We start from the raw sequence: 13591 nt of genomic DNA, 5'->3' as shown, positions 1-13591 counted from the left end.
TACGTGAACATGACCTATATTACCCAGATCTGCCTTTAAAAAATGCGCCGCTGTGGAATTATGTGCAATATTAATAATCCGTGACCTAGGAAGAGGCCTCAGTCAGCAGAAAAAAAGTGCTGTAACCAGGCAGGTCAGCAGGGAAGCAGAGTCTCACATGCCTATATTTTTAAGGTGCAAGGAGACGTCTCCAGGCCAGCGAACGGAAGGGCAGCTCTCCCAGCCAGGCTTGCCGCTGGCAGCAGGTTTGGTATGGCGGGATCTCCTGGAGTTTTATACTGACAGCGCCACTAACGAATAAGAAGGCGGCTTTCTGTCTCTCTGAGCACTTTGCCAGCACAATGAACCACAGCAACCCCTATCCTGTATTGTTACCCACAGGGGGAAACTGAGGCACAAAGGGGCAGTCACCCGCCCAAGCAAGTCAGCGGTCGAGCCAAGGAGAGCAGCCAGCTCTCGAAGCATGTTGTTGTATGCTTTAAGCCCGAGAAAACGCTCCCTCCTAGAGCTGGGATGAGAACCCAGGGTCCTGACGCCCAGCCCTGTGCTTGCACCACTAGGCCAAGCTCCCCCACAGAGCTGAGATTAGAAACCAGGAGTCTTGGCTCCCAGAGCTTTGCTCTAACCGCTAGACAACTCTCCCCTCCCAGAGCTGGAATTAGACCCCAAGAGTCCTGGTCCCCAGCCTTGCACTAGGCCACACTCCTTACCCTATGCTCCAGGCACTGGTTTCACCGCCTGCAGTCCCAATGAATCAGGGGCACAAAAGCAAGCGAGCTCTTCCCTGGAGGGGTCCCACTGCCGCATCTCGCTCCTACGGCAGGCTGGCTGCACCGGGAAGCTGCTGTGGCAAGGGACAGCAATAGCCTTGGTGCCTAGTGGGTAGAGCGTTCAAACCACCCACTTCCCAGCGCAAAACCACCAGGAGCAGCTCAGGATTCGCTCCTGTGAATGATGGAAACCCTGGAGGTGGAACCCACCTGGCTTGGGATATTTTTAAACCTAGATTGGACAAAGCCCTTAGAAAGGGACCGCAGGGAACAATCCTGTCCTGGCAGGCAGCTGGGCTGAGAGGTCTAATCTCTCTGAGCCTGTAACATCAGCCAGGAGCCTCGGGACAATCCCCATGCACCCAGCTGGAAACTCCTCCCAGTCGACAGGACTTCTGACGAGCAAGCAAGGGGCCTGGGTCTGATCTCTGGGCTGGGGGAGCCCTTGATTTCCAAAGCAGAGATCAGGTTCATTCTCCCTGGAAGGTAACTAGGGAGTCTGCGGTCTGAAGAATCAATCACCCCGGGGAAGGCAGGAGCAGGTGAATTTTAGTGGCGACTTTAATAATAATCATAATTTAAAAGAACCCTGGTGCGAATGACTGAGGAATAGCAACGTCCTTAAAAGAGCCATCCGGGAAGCAGGAGCGGCCCGTTTGGAACGAGGTGGCGCTGGAGAAAGCTGACCTTTCTGATCTGAGCCAGAGGGAGGGGGGAGCTGTTATGAAAACCATTTCTTGTCCCCTGCTGTGAGCTAAAGCAGCGCTGAGCTGTGATGATGGACTCCCTCTGCTGGGAGAAAGCAGCCCCTCCTCCCACCCCCACACTCTGCCCCAAGGAGACCAAGAGCCAGGGCTGGAGCCGGATGCCAAGGAGGCCCTGACCCCAATCCCAGGGATTCCCAGGCTTTGGATCCAAACTTTGCTCCAGCTGGGTGCAAGCGGGTCTCCCCGACTGGACTGAGAGTCCGGGGCCCACTGCAAGGATGGGATCCAGCCTGTTGCCAGTCTCCAGCAGGCATTTATAGGGCCCTGCTCGCTGGCACTGCAGGGCACCGCCGGGATAGGAGCTGGCAGTAAGAGGGCACCGCTGCCAGGCAGCTGACAGCCAGCGGTGCTGTTCCCGGCAAGCCCAGCGTGCGATGAGTTTACTGGGGAGTGGAGCGTGAGCACTCCCTGCTCAGCAGGTGACTTCAGCAGCGCGCTCGCTGGGCCACAACGAACAAAGAGCCGCGCGGCTCGGCATGAACAGCCCGGGAGCCCTGGAAAGAATTTCAGCTAGGAGACGGGTCTGGTCCGAAGCGCCGGAGCGGAGGACAGCTGCATGGTTAGCCCTGGGGCCGGCCCATCGCAGAGCCTGTACTGGTCCCAGCGCGAAACTGGGAGTGAGGGGCCTGGCCCAGCAAGAGGGCAGGGAGCCCCTGGCACCGAGCAGGGGTTCTGGGAGTCAGTGCTTGCTAGGGTGACCAGATGTCCCCATTTTATAGGGACAGTCCCGATTTTTGGGTCTTTTTCTTATATAGGCTCCTATTACTCCCCACCCCCGTCCCAATTGTTCACACTTGCCCAGCGGAAGCAGAGGGTCTCCATGACTCAGCCCTCCACAAGAGCAGGGGGTGGGGAATGGCACAGAGAGAGGCTGCGTGACTCATTCTCCCCCACAGAGCATTGGGGGTGGAGGGGGGGGTCACACACGACTCACTTAGCCCCACCGGGCACTGGGGAAGAGGGGTGATTCCCCAGGAGGTGCCATGACTCACCTCCACCCGCTCCATTCCCACAGGGGCATCCATGCTTTCCGGGGAGGCAGCCATTCCTCCGCTGGGACGCCCCGGGAAAGGAGCCCAAGCCACAGATCTGGCGCCTGCTTGTCCCTCCCAACCCTGCACCCTGGAGTCCCCTCACGAGCCGGGCCAAGAAATGTGCAGCGAACACAACACCCTTCCTCGGTCCGGGCACACGTCTGTGCCCCATGCTGCTAGCTGACAGCAATCACACCCACACGTGGACATGGCCTCACACACACACACGCACACCGAAATGCACATGTGCACACACATGCACCTAGGCATACAAATATGCATGCAGAAGTGCACGTACACATGCAGAGGCAAACCAACTTACACCCCCACACACCACATACACGTATGCACACACAGACACACACGCATACTGCGGACAACCTCTTCTCCAGCACCCTTCGCCTGCACAAAGCTCCCCCTGATAGTGTACGACTCACTCTTGTCTGCACTGCTGGGTCAGCATCTTCCATCCCAGACCAATGCACCCAACCTGGTCGATATTTAACACCGGCCAGGCGGAGGTGGAACGCTCCCCTTGTATTTCCGCCTCTGTCTCCTCCTAATAGCTGGGCCGCAGAGCCCTGTGGGAGAGCCACTGTGTTTTGCACACAAATGTGCGATCATCTTAAACAAACATTACCATCTGATTAAATTTGCAATTACATATCTCATCGCCGGGGCTTTCTCTTGTCATCCCCGGCCACAGATAGCGACGTGAGTGTGATAACAAGCCCCATTAGCATAAAGTACCATCTCTGAACCCAGCCAAGGATACGGAGAATCACAGAGCCAGCTTTCTCTGCTAATTAATAATCCACTTGATTAAGAATGGCTCGTCAATACGTTACCAGCTAGGGAGCACGGACACCTTCGTTAAGAGCCAGGCTTACAGGCAACGGCCAGGCCAATGTGCAGTGAGTTTAGCCCCGGTCAGGGTTCCCCATTATCAGATGCTGCTCTCATGTGAGGAGCCCCAGCCAGCACCCCCACCCTCTACTGTAAGGTCGGAGGCTTTTTTCGGCAGCCACACTAGGACCGCAGCAACAATGAGCTAAGAATCAGAAAGTCACATCCTCACGTTCCATCTAAACTGCATCAAAACAATGAAATATCCGGCTGTTAAGAAGGCTCCTGACCTAACAGTACCTACCATCACCAGCGAAAGAAACAGAGCTTGAGATATTTAAAGAAAACTCGGTTTGGCCGCATTCTGTCTGGCAAGAAACCACTTGTCAACAGCGGTGATTGTGAAATCTCGACTTCTTTATTGATTTGCCTTTATGGTCTCCACTTGTCTATTGTTTATCTGTAGGGTCACTGATTCTTTAATTGTTTCTGTCTGTTGCATAATTAATTTTGCAAGATTTAAATCAACTAAGGGGGTGGCATCTGATTGGTTAAAGAATTTTTTGTACTGGGCTAGGATTGGTTTAGTAAGACTTTAGTTTAAAACGATTGGTTAAGGTAGAGCAGGGGTCAGCAACCTTTCAGAAGTGCTGTGCCGAGTCTTCATTTATTCACTCTGATTTAAGGTTTCACGTGCCAGTCATTCATTTTAACGTTTTTAGAAGGTCTCTTTCTATGAGTCTATAATATAGAACTAAACTATTGTTGTATGTAGAGTAAATAAGGTTTTTAAAATGTTTAAGAAGCTTCATTTAAAATTAAATTAAAATGCAGAGCCCCCCGGACCAGTGGCCAGGACCCAGGCAGCGTGAGTGCCACTGAAAATCAGCTCACATGCCGCCTTCGGCACACGTGCCATAGGTTGCCTACCCCTGAGGTAGAGCTAAGCAGGACTCCAGTTGAACTATATAAACTAGGGTCCAAATGGAAGCTTTTTGGAACCTAATTCCAGGACACAGCCCAAGATCAGAGCTGCCAGACCTCAGCACCCTGCCAGCCATATTGTGCAGAAGCTGGAGCTCCAGGTGATCTGATCCTGACTGGCCACCAGGAAAAATTTGTCTGCCTTACTGGTGGTGAGTGGTGAGCATTGTATGCTTAGCGCGTGCAGTCTGGTTTGGTAACTTCATGAATAGAGGTTAAGGATATTACTGTGTAAGGCTCTTTCACAGGAAAAAGGCCCTGCAAACCCGCAGAAGATTTCACCCGGAGCCCTAGGAACTGGATAAGATTGGCTGCGTTTCACCCGGAGCCCTAGGAACTGAGTGTCTAAATTAACCAGAAGGGTAAAGGTGGGGTGGCCCTAGACACACATACCTGGGGCTGGACGATGTGATGGCACAAGAATCAATGGCACATCCCGCCATGTGGCAGAGATCACAGTGGGTCGGCTGTTCCCCCGATCCTGATGGGAGCTGGAAGGGTGCAGGGGTGGGGGTATGGGTGATGTTGTAACCAAAGACAGGCCCCGAAATCGCAAGCTTTCAGCTGAACCTTTCCAGGCTTGGGCTGTTCAGAGATAAAAGAGCCAGCCCAAGATTTAGGGCTAGCAAAGCCAACCGAGGAGGCCCAGTCACACTCGAACCCAGGGCACCCTCGGAGCATCTCCAGGTGTAGCCTGATCATTCCAGCCAGTGATGGAGGCATGCCGGAGTGCCAAGAGGCGTGAAGGTGCATCCGAGGCTCTGGGGGCTTCGAAGAAGGTTCAGAGAATCACCCCCGTCCTTATGGAGAATGTCACTTTCCATGCAGCCTGCAGCGGCCCCAGCCCTTTGCACGTCTCTGGAGGGCTCTAGTGCAGGCTGGGATCTTCCTGGGCTGGCACAACAGGTGTGACCTCCGATGATGCTTAGAGATGAGTGATAGGGGAGCAGCCCAGGGGCTGCTGTTGCTGTCATCCTCTAGGCCGGCTCCGCTCAAAGATGCAGACCCATTGAGTTCAGTGCAGCTGCTTCGGCTTAACTGGGAGAAGAAACCACCCGGGAGCGCTGCCGGGAAACCCCACGGGGCACAGGATCCAGTTCGGTTTCCCAGGCCCAGCTATGACATCACAGCACATCAGCCACTCCCTCTGTGGCCGCTGCTGATGTCACAGCCAGCGCATCAGCAAGTTTCGCTGCTCAGAGCACAGGGTGTCCCTCTCCCTGCTCGCAGCGATGATGTCACAGCGCATAAGCCGCTCTCACTGGTCAGCCTGATGATGTCATCAGCACCACAGGCACTCGTCCCACGCACGCCAGTGAGGTCACACCACAGCAGTCACTGCCTCCATTCCAAGGGATGTTGCCGCGGGCAACCAGCCATGCTTCCTGCTCCCAGTGATGATCTCACAGAGCACCAGTGTCTCTGATGACATCACCCCCCATTAATGACTCTAGAGGCCCACGAAGATGATGTCACAGCACTCGGCCCCCATTTCATCCTGTTGCCAAATCCAGCGTTTCTCTCGCAAGGCTCCACAGCTGTTGTCATTCATGGGTTAATTTTCTCTGAGCCCCTCTCTGTGCTGTCCCCCACCCCCTCCAGCCCCTGGATGAGGGAGAGTCGCCCAGCCCTGCAACTGACGCTAAAGCATGCCCTGTCTCTGCAGATTAGAACCAAGGCCATCAATTTGCTGCACATGACAGGCCTGGTTTATCAAAGCTCGGAGAAGAATTAGAGCTTACTTCTTAATTACATCTTGTCTTTGTTTGGCAGCGGCGCCCTCGCCTCAAGGTCACAACCTCCGCGGTGCAGAGACCTCTCTGCTCCAGCTGGGTCCCTGTTCTGGGGGTGTCCTTCCAGGTGCAGCCACCCCGTGCCTTCAGCCTTGGCACACCGACAGCGAGAGCATGCCGGGCTGTAGGAGGCCGACTGGCAGCATCCTCGCCCTAGATCTCGCCCTAGAGACGCATATGGAAATCCCGTCCCCTGCGGAAGCCCCACTAAACTCCATTAGACTGTTTGAGCTCATCTCTGCTGGCTCCTTCCCGCACCCCCGAAATGAGTAACGCCAGGAGCCAGGAGATGAAGAAACCAGCTCCTCAGGTATTTAGGAGCCTAACTCCAGTTGCAACCAATGCGTGTTCGGTGCCTAACTGTCAGGGCCAAATGCACCAGCAGGCCGCTAGCTTTTCGCTCAAAGCCTAGTGACTGAACGGCGTCTGCAGAACCCAGGGGAACGTTTTCAGCTGGAATTTCTAATAGGAAAGGTGGGGCATGGGCCACTGGGGGTGGAGTTTGCTACCCTCAGCCCAGAGAAGCCAGAGAGAGAGAAGTGCACTAGCTTCTTCTTCTTGTCTAACTTGTCTTCTGCGTTATGCCAATAAGACAGCAGCTGGGGCTCAGTCTCTGGGGGGTCTGACAGCCCCAGGGCGGATGGGAAGGGTCTCCCATAGACACGCGCCGAGGGCTCAGAGGAGGTCGGCGTCACCTCTCGCCTTGTGCTAGGTGTTGGTTCCAAGGAGAAGTGGGGCCCAGCGCGGCTCCCAACTGCGTGGTGCCGGTGTACCATGGCGGATGGAACGTCACGCAGGCGCTGCTGGGCAGGGCTGGAACTGAGCAAATTGCAGGGAGAGGGGAAATGTCCCTGTAGAACGATGTTTCTCAGACTGGGGTCGCCGCTTGTGTAGGGAAAGCTCCTGGCGGGCCAGGCCGGTGTGTTTACCTGCCCCGTCCGCAGGTTCAGCCGATCGCGGCTCCCACTGGCTGTGGTTCGCTGCTCCGGGCCAATGGGGGCTGCGGGAAGTCGCGTGAGCCGAGGGACTTACTGGCCACCGCTTCCAGCAGCCCGCATTGGCCTGCAGCGGCGAACCGCAGCCAGTGGAAGTTGTGATCGGCCGGACCTGTGGATGCGTCAGGTAAACAAACCGACCCAGCCCACCAGGGGTTTTCCCTACACAAGCAGCGACCCCAGTTAGAGAAAAACTGTGTAGAGGGTCTGGGGAGACACAACCATACACACTCACACACGCTCACAAACACACACCACAGACCCAAACGCACTCACACACCCATACACATGCACTCACTCTCACGCATTCACAAACACACCCCACAGACCCAAACGCACTCACACACCCATACACACATGCACTCACAAACACTCACAAAAATACAGCACAGACCCAAACACACACACACACACACACACACTAACAAACACACACCATAGACCCAAATGCACTCATACATCCATACACACACACACGCTCACAAACACACACCGCAGACCCAAATGCACTCACACGCGTTTATAAACACACACCACAGACCCAAATGCACTCACACACACCCCCACTCGCACACCCCACGCACATGCCCTCACTCGCATGCTCAAACACACCCAGCCCCACACTCAGGCACCTCTCCTTCTATCCAACAGGCATGTGGGCCTCAAACAGATCAGTGAATTACCTGCAAGATTGCAGAGGTGCGAAGCTGCCGCACAAAGCGCGGAGCAATGGAGGCCTGACTGGGAGAACCTCTTTGCAAGGGAACAGGGAATTCAGAGAAAGAGGTAAAGAAATGAGGGAGGGGGATGGACCCAGGGTGAGCCCGGCTGCTAAACATCCTCTCCCAGCAGAGACTGGGTGCTCCATCCTGACTGCTACTGTCCAGGGCTCTGTCCAGCCCTGCTCTAAATGACTCGGCCCTGAGCTCCCAGCTCTCTGCACTCCCCTTGGAAAGGAGCGCCCTCCCCCACCCCTCATCCCTGGGCCAGTGCAGGATGGGGCTGCCTGGGGCCATGGGACCTCATGCAATTGAGGGGCGGGGTGCTCATTGCAACCTGAACGGAGGGGCATGGGGGGGGGTTGCAGGCAGGAGGTGGCTGGGGGCAGCGAGTGCCATGGGAGGAGATGGGGGGATGCAGATCTGGTAGCGAATATGGAGGGAGCTGGATGGGTGGGTGGCAGCCTAGCACCCCTGCCATCCACCATCCAGGCTACAGACCCCAGCCACCCGCTCTTCCTCCTCAGCCCACAGCCAGGCTCACGCCCACTGGCCCATCTGGCCCAGCGGCAGGACCAGGGTGCCAAGACACACTAGTCCCATGGCCTCTGAGCTGGGCTATTTACTCCCTGGGGAGCAGGTGCCAGCTACTTCCCTGAGCACCACCATCCCCCTGGGCCAGCGACGCTCAGCAGGAGATGGGGGGAGGGATGGCACCCATCTTGGGAGTCTGTGATTTGTGCTAGGAAAGTGCAGGGCTCTGGGCGTGGCAGACACCCTCCTCCCCACCGGCTCCTGAGAGCTCAGCCCATCGACACTGGGATGCAGCCCCGATGTGCTGCAGAGTAAACCCCCGCACTGCACAGCCAGCAAGGAGCGTGTGCCTGCAGCAGTGCCCCCGTGGACAGAAAGCGCTGTGAGCATCTACTGTTGTGAGCTTCCTCAGAGCAGTGCCCCCCGTGAGCATGGGCCGTCTAGCGTTGGGAACATCTTCACCGCCGTGCCATCTGTTTGTTCCAGCCAGGATCCCAGCAGCGTGACCTTCCTCACCTCAGCAGGCGGCCAGGGCTGTGAGCTTCAGCACGGCAGTGCCCTGTGTTAGGCCCAGCTAAGAGTCCACCGCCGTGCCCCATGCAGCTATGACGTGGCTTCTTGGCGTTGCAAACTTCCTCTTGGCAGTGCCTGGCCCCTACCCCGTTTGTTCCACTCTCCCCTGCGCAGGCTGTCGGAGGACACCAGCCCCACGGCCTGGCTGCTGGCTGGGCTCCCACGGCAAGGCCGGATTGCGGGAAAGAGGTTTGTTGGGGGTGGGGGGCCGGGTATTAGTCCAGAGCCCGGCGAGCTGACAGCGGCAGGTCTCCATCATGTGACTGAGCTCAGAAACCAGCTCCCCGTTTCCAGGGACACCAGCGCAAACACTGAATGAGATAGAGCCTCGAGATGGCGGAGGCGGAGATGGAGAGACAGAAAGACCGACAGACGCGGGAGGAGCATTTGCCCTTTACTTCTAGGAAGTCCTGGGCCAAATCCAGCCCGGGCGTAGCCGCGGGGGCCTGCATCCTACCAGCACCGATCGACTGACAGCAGTGGGGTCACCCTGGATCGATGCCAATCTGAGCGAGAGCGGAATGGCCCAGTGCCGTGCCCCTGCATCCCTCCCCCACCTCCCACTGAGCGCGCGGATCTTCCAGCTCATCTGGAGCTCCTTGTTCAACAGAGGCCGGGCGGGGCAGGACGCACCGGGCCACGCAAGGTGCCAGTCACCAGAGCTGCTGCCCCCCAGCGCCCACTCATGGGCGAACAACCCCACACTGGCCCCATGGTGTCCCCTGCATGGATCGCGGGACCCTGAGGTGGTGAGAAGCAGGGCGGGGTCTTGCCTGGGGCTTTAACGTGGATGCGTATGGAGAGGGCTCCTCTCCTCACACCCTCCCGGGAGGGTGGCCTTGTTCTGCCGGGAGAGCGGAGTGTCTCCACTGCACGCTCGCTCCGCTGCCCGAGAGCCTCTTGCGCACAGGCGAGGGACGGAGCGTGCAGCTGCTACAAGACAGAGAAAAAACCCGGCCGTGCCCCGAGCAGGGCCCGGCATCCCTCGGCGAGTGAAACGGCCCACGGCTGGGGCTCGTGTGCAAAGAGAGAAAAATCAGAATAAAAGGAGAGCGAAATCAATCAGGAAGAGGCTCATTCCTCAGCTGGGGAGAAGGGATTTTCCAGCCCCCCGGCCATACAGATCGGAGGTCATTTAGTGGAGCTGAGTCTGACCAGGGGTCAAGGAACTAGACCAACAGCACCAGTAGGGACCCAAGCGAGACAGAAAGGAGCGACTGGGAGCCAGGACTCCTGGGTTCTATTCCCATCTCCTTGCCGACGGCCTGGCCTCTGTGCCCCGGTTTTCCCACCTGTATGAAGGGGGCGCTGTTCCCCTTAGCCCACCAGCGAATGATGAATCAGCTGCGCCGTGTGCAAAGCGCTGGCAGGCAGGCCCATGATGCAGCGTCCCGAATGCTCCCTTCCGTGGCTGCCTCGCCCTGGGCCGAGTCCAGCAGCTGCAGTGAAGACGCCCGCTCTCTACACCACCCTGTGCTGTCTTCTCCCTCCAGGGAGAGGCGCTGCAGCATGGCGCTCGGGAGGCCAATTACACCAGACTGGAGGGCCGGTGGCGTTGCCCGTCGGTGGAGAGGCTGGAAGGGTCTGCAGCTGCTGTGCCCCCTGGGAGAGGCGTGGATTTGGGAGCCAAGGGCAAGGGGATCTAGACCTGGTCTGCCTGCTGCCTCTAGACATGGCTTTGTTACAGATTCGTACCCGTGGGCACTGGCACAGCGTAAGAGCACAGCAGTGCACTCCCTGCGGATGTCAGGGCTCTGTAATGAGAGCTAAGCGTTCCCTCTCCCCTCTCTGCCCTTCCCCGGTGGCTCTCGGCTCCCGCACACACCCAGAGACACACACACGCAATTATCTCATTGCGGCAGGAGGTCACCGCCGAGATCAGACCCCAGGCTGTGGGTTTCCTATTGAAGAGCTCAGCTCTTCCAGAGCCGCCGGGTGCCCGCAGGCTGGGGCCGGACTGCTGGTGTTTAACCTAGATTCCCTTTTGTCCTTCCCCTGTTCAGCCAGAGAGCGCCCCGGGGCCCCCCTTTCACAGCTGAGGCCTCATGCTGGGCATGCAGGCAAGAGATTGCAGGGGGGAATCCTCTGCCTTGCTCTGCCTCCGGCAGGTCTGAACGAATCCACCGGAGGTGGGGGCTGGAAGAAGCAAAGAGCAGAAGCCAAGGCAGCAAAGTGAGGGATGGGCAGGGAATCACCGCAGGACGGAGCAGCCAGCGTGGCATCCTGCTTCCCATCAGCTGCCGGATTTTGGAACTGAGAGGATGGATGCTCCAGTGCTTAATGTCGGCTAGTGGTTAGACCAGGGCGGGTGGTCTGGACTCCTGGGTTCTATTCCCAGCTCTGGGGGAGAAGAGTGTTGTCTAACGGTTAGAGCGGGGGTGGGGGGGTTAGGAGCCAGGACTTGAGTTCTAGTCGCAGCTCAGGGAGGGGAGTGTTCTCTAGTGGTTAGAGCTGGGTAGAGTGAGTCAGGACTGCTGGGGCCTAGGCCTGACTGTCTCTGACCTGCCCTAATCAACAAGTCTGCACTCTGCGGAGGTGTAGTGAGGCTGCTGGTCTGTCCGCACACCCAGCGAGATGTCGCCCTGCCCAAGTTACCTGCGGCAGCCGCCGCAGGGCGGGGAGGGATGCAGCGTGGCAGCAGAGGGAACGTGGCGGAAGCGCTCAGGTTATTTCACCCCGTCCAAAGCAAAGTGGGACGGGTTGGGGGAGGCGCAGCACCCCAGCCATGGTTCTTTCGTTAAGAATGGGGCCCGGGGAAGCAGCTCACTTGTCCTCAGCCAGAGTCTCCTTCCTCGTTCTGCCTCTAATCGGAGCCACGCCGACCCTGAGCCTCCTGTCCCGCTGTATGAGATGATGTACCACCGCCCGGCCCAGCCTCAGGGAAGGAAGCGCTCGGGATGGGGGCAGGTTTCTGCTTTATTATGCCTGCTCGGCTGGCTCAGGCAGCGCTGGGATGAGAATGGCTTTTTTCCACCAGGTGCGTCGCCCTTTGAATAGCCCGTGGGACTAGAACTCCAGACTGCTGGGCTCTATTCCAGGCTCCGCAGCGGAACTGAATAGCTCACAGGAGCAAGCGCCAGGACTCCTGGGTCCAGTCCCTCACTCTGCTGCTGAACTTGGGCCCGTGGTGTGCACTCGGTGCTTCATTTCCCTAGCTGCAAAAGGCTTCGCCCACACATCACAGGGGTGGGGCTTCGGAGGTCAAGAATCTTCATTAATCTTTGTAATTAAAGTGCTTTAAGATGCTTGGATGGAAGGGGGTACAGAATAACGACACTTGCCATGGCTAGAAGGCGTTTTTCACCTACAGATCTCAAAGCAGTTTACATGGGAAGTAAAGTATCATTATCCCCAATGCTACAGATGGGTAAACTGAGGCACGGGGCGGGGACATGATTTGGCCAAGCTCACCCAGCAGGCCAGTGGCAGAACCGGAATAGAAGCCAGGCCTGCTGATCCCTAGCCACTGGGCCGCCCGCATTCATCATGAATCATCTATTACTCATTTCCTGTTTGGACTCACCTGCTAACAGCCAACAGAGTTGTTATCTCTTGCTAAACCCCATGCGTGAATCATTCTTGGCCCATACCTTGCTCCTGGGTGATTCACTGCCAGGAAAACAGCTGTTCAAAATCCAGGCTCTGTGGATCACATGAGGTTATTTCAGCTCCCTGACTGGACGAGTGTGAACTCTTTGAATCAGGTGTCTCTGGCAAATACTCCTGGGTACAAGTTCGAAATGCCCTCTCCTTAAAACTCAGGGTGGCCAGGCCTGTTGCGGCTGGTTACTGATTGGCTGGGGTAGCGGCAGGAAGTGAGTGCTGTGATTGGAGCGTCTATTTGGGGAAGAGGTACTCAGGGGGTTGGCCAGCTCTAATGTCCAGGGACTCAAAATGGGGATAAAGATCAAGGTTAGATGGATCCAGCGATAGATACATGCCCCTTCCCCTTCCCCATACCCCTGCACGTCTCCATTTACACAGCTCGGCATGCTGGGTACTGAGCTCTTTGGAAAATCTGGTCCTTTGCCTCTCTGGGTCACGCTCCCAAGCTAGGAAATGTTGAGGCTTCTTTCTCCCTGTGTGTGCCGGGGCTGTCTCTCACCATATGTCTGTGCAGTGCCTGGCATAATGGGGGCCTGATCCCCTTTCGAACACTACAAGCTACCCTAATGCAAACAGTAGTGGGTGATGGTGGAAGAAAGAGGCAGACGGAGAGATGGGGAACAAGACGAAGGGACAAGGGCCCAGGGAGCACTGGGAAGCAAAAGTTAGCAGCTTGCAGAGTGAGCAGGGAGCCGGGGCTTCGGGCTTCGACCGAAGAGAATGTGGTCGGAGGGGGACGGAGAAGATAAACAAGGCCAGGGAGTGAAATTGACAGGGAGCGTAAATCGCAAAAGAGCAAATAAACAGCACACATGTCCCACGTCCCCTGCTTTATGGTGACACTCACGGGCTGCCACGGACACTCCCGGCTCCTCTCTTTTGCTTTGATAAATGAACTCTGAGGATGGGGATGGGGTTATATATCAGCCCGATCTATGGGGGCTCAGGTATGCAAGTCTGCGAAGAACAT

The 13591-nt window shown here is 56.9% G+C and overlaps 1 long non-coding RNA gene across 1 annotated transcript; it reads left to right on the top strand.

Moving 5' to 3' along the window:
* Positions 1-6425: 6425 nt before the first annotated feature.
* Positions 6426-12097, top strand: LOC120391914. Its single transcript, XR_005591528.1, has 3 exons — positions 6426-6504; positions 7841-7975; positions 11993-12097. It is a non-coding gene; the product is annotated as an uncharacterized LOC120391914 (long non-coding RNA).
* Positions 12098-13591: the final 1494 nt, after the last annotated feature.

This window comes from Mauremys reevesii, linkage group 26, assembly GCF_016161935.1.
Source record: "Mauremys reevesii isolate NIE-2019 linkage group 26, ASM1616193v1, whole genome shotgun sequence".
NCBI lineage: Eukaryota > Metazoa > Chordata > Testudines > Geoemydidae > Mauremys > Mauremys reevesii.
This window is presented reverse-complemented; position numbering and strand designations above follow the sequence as displayed.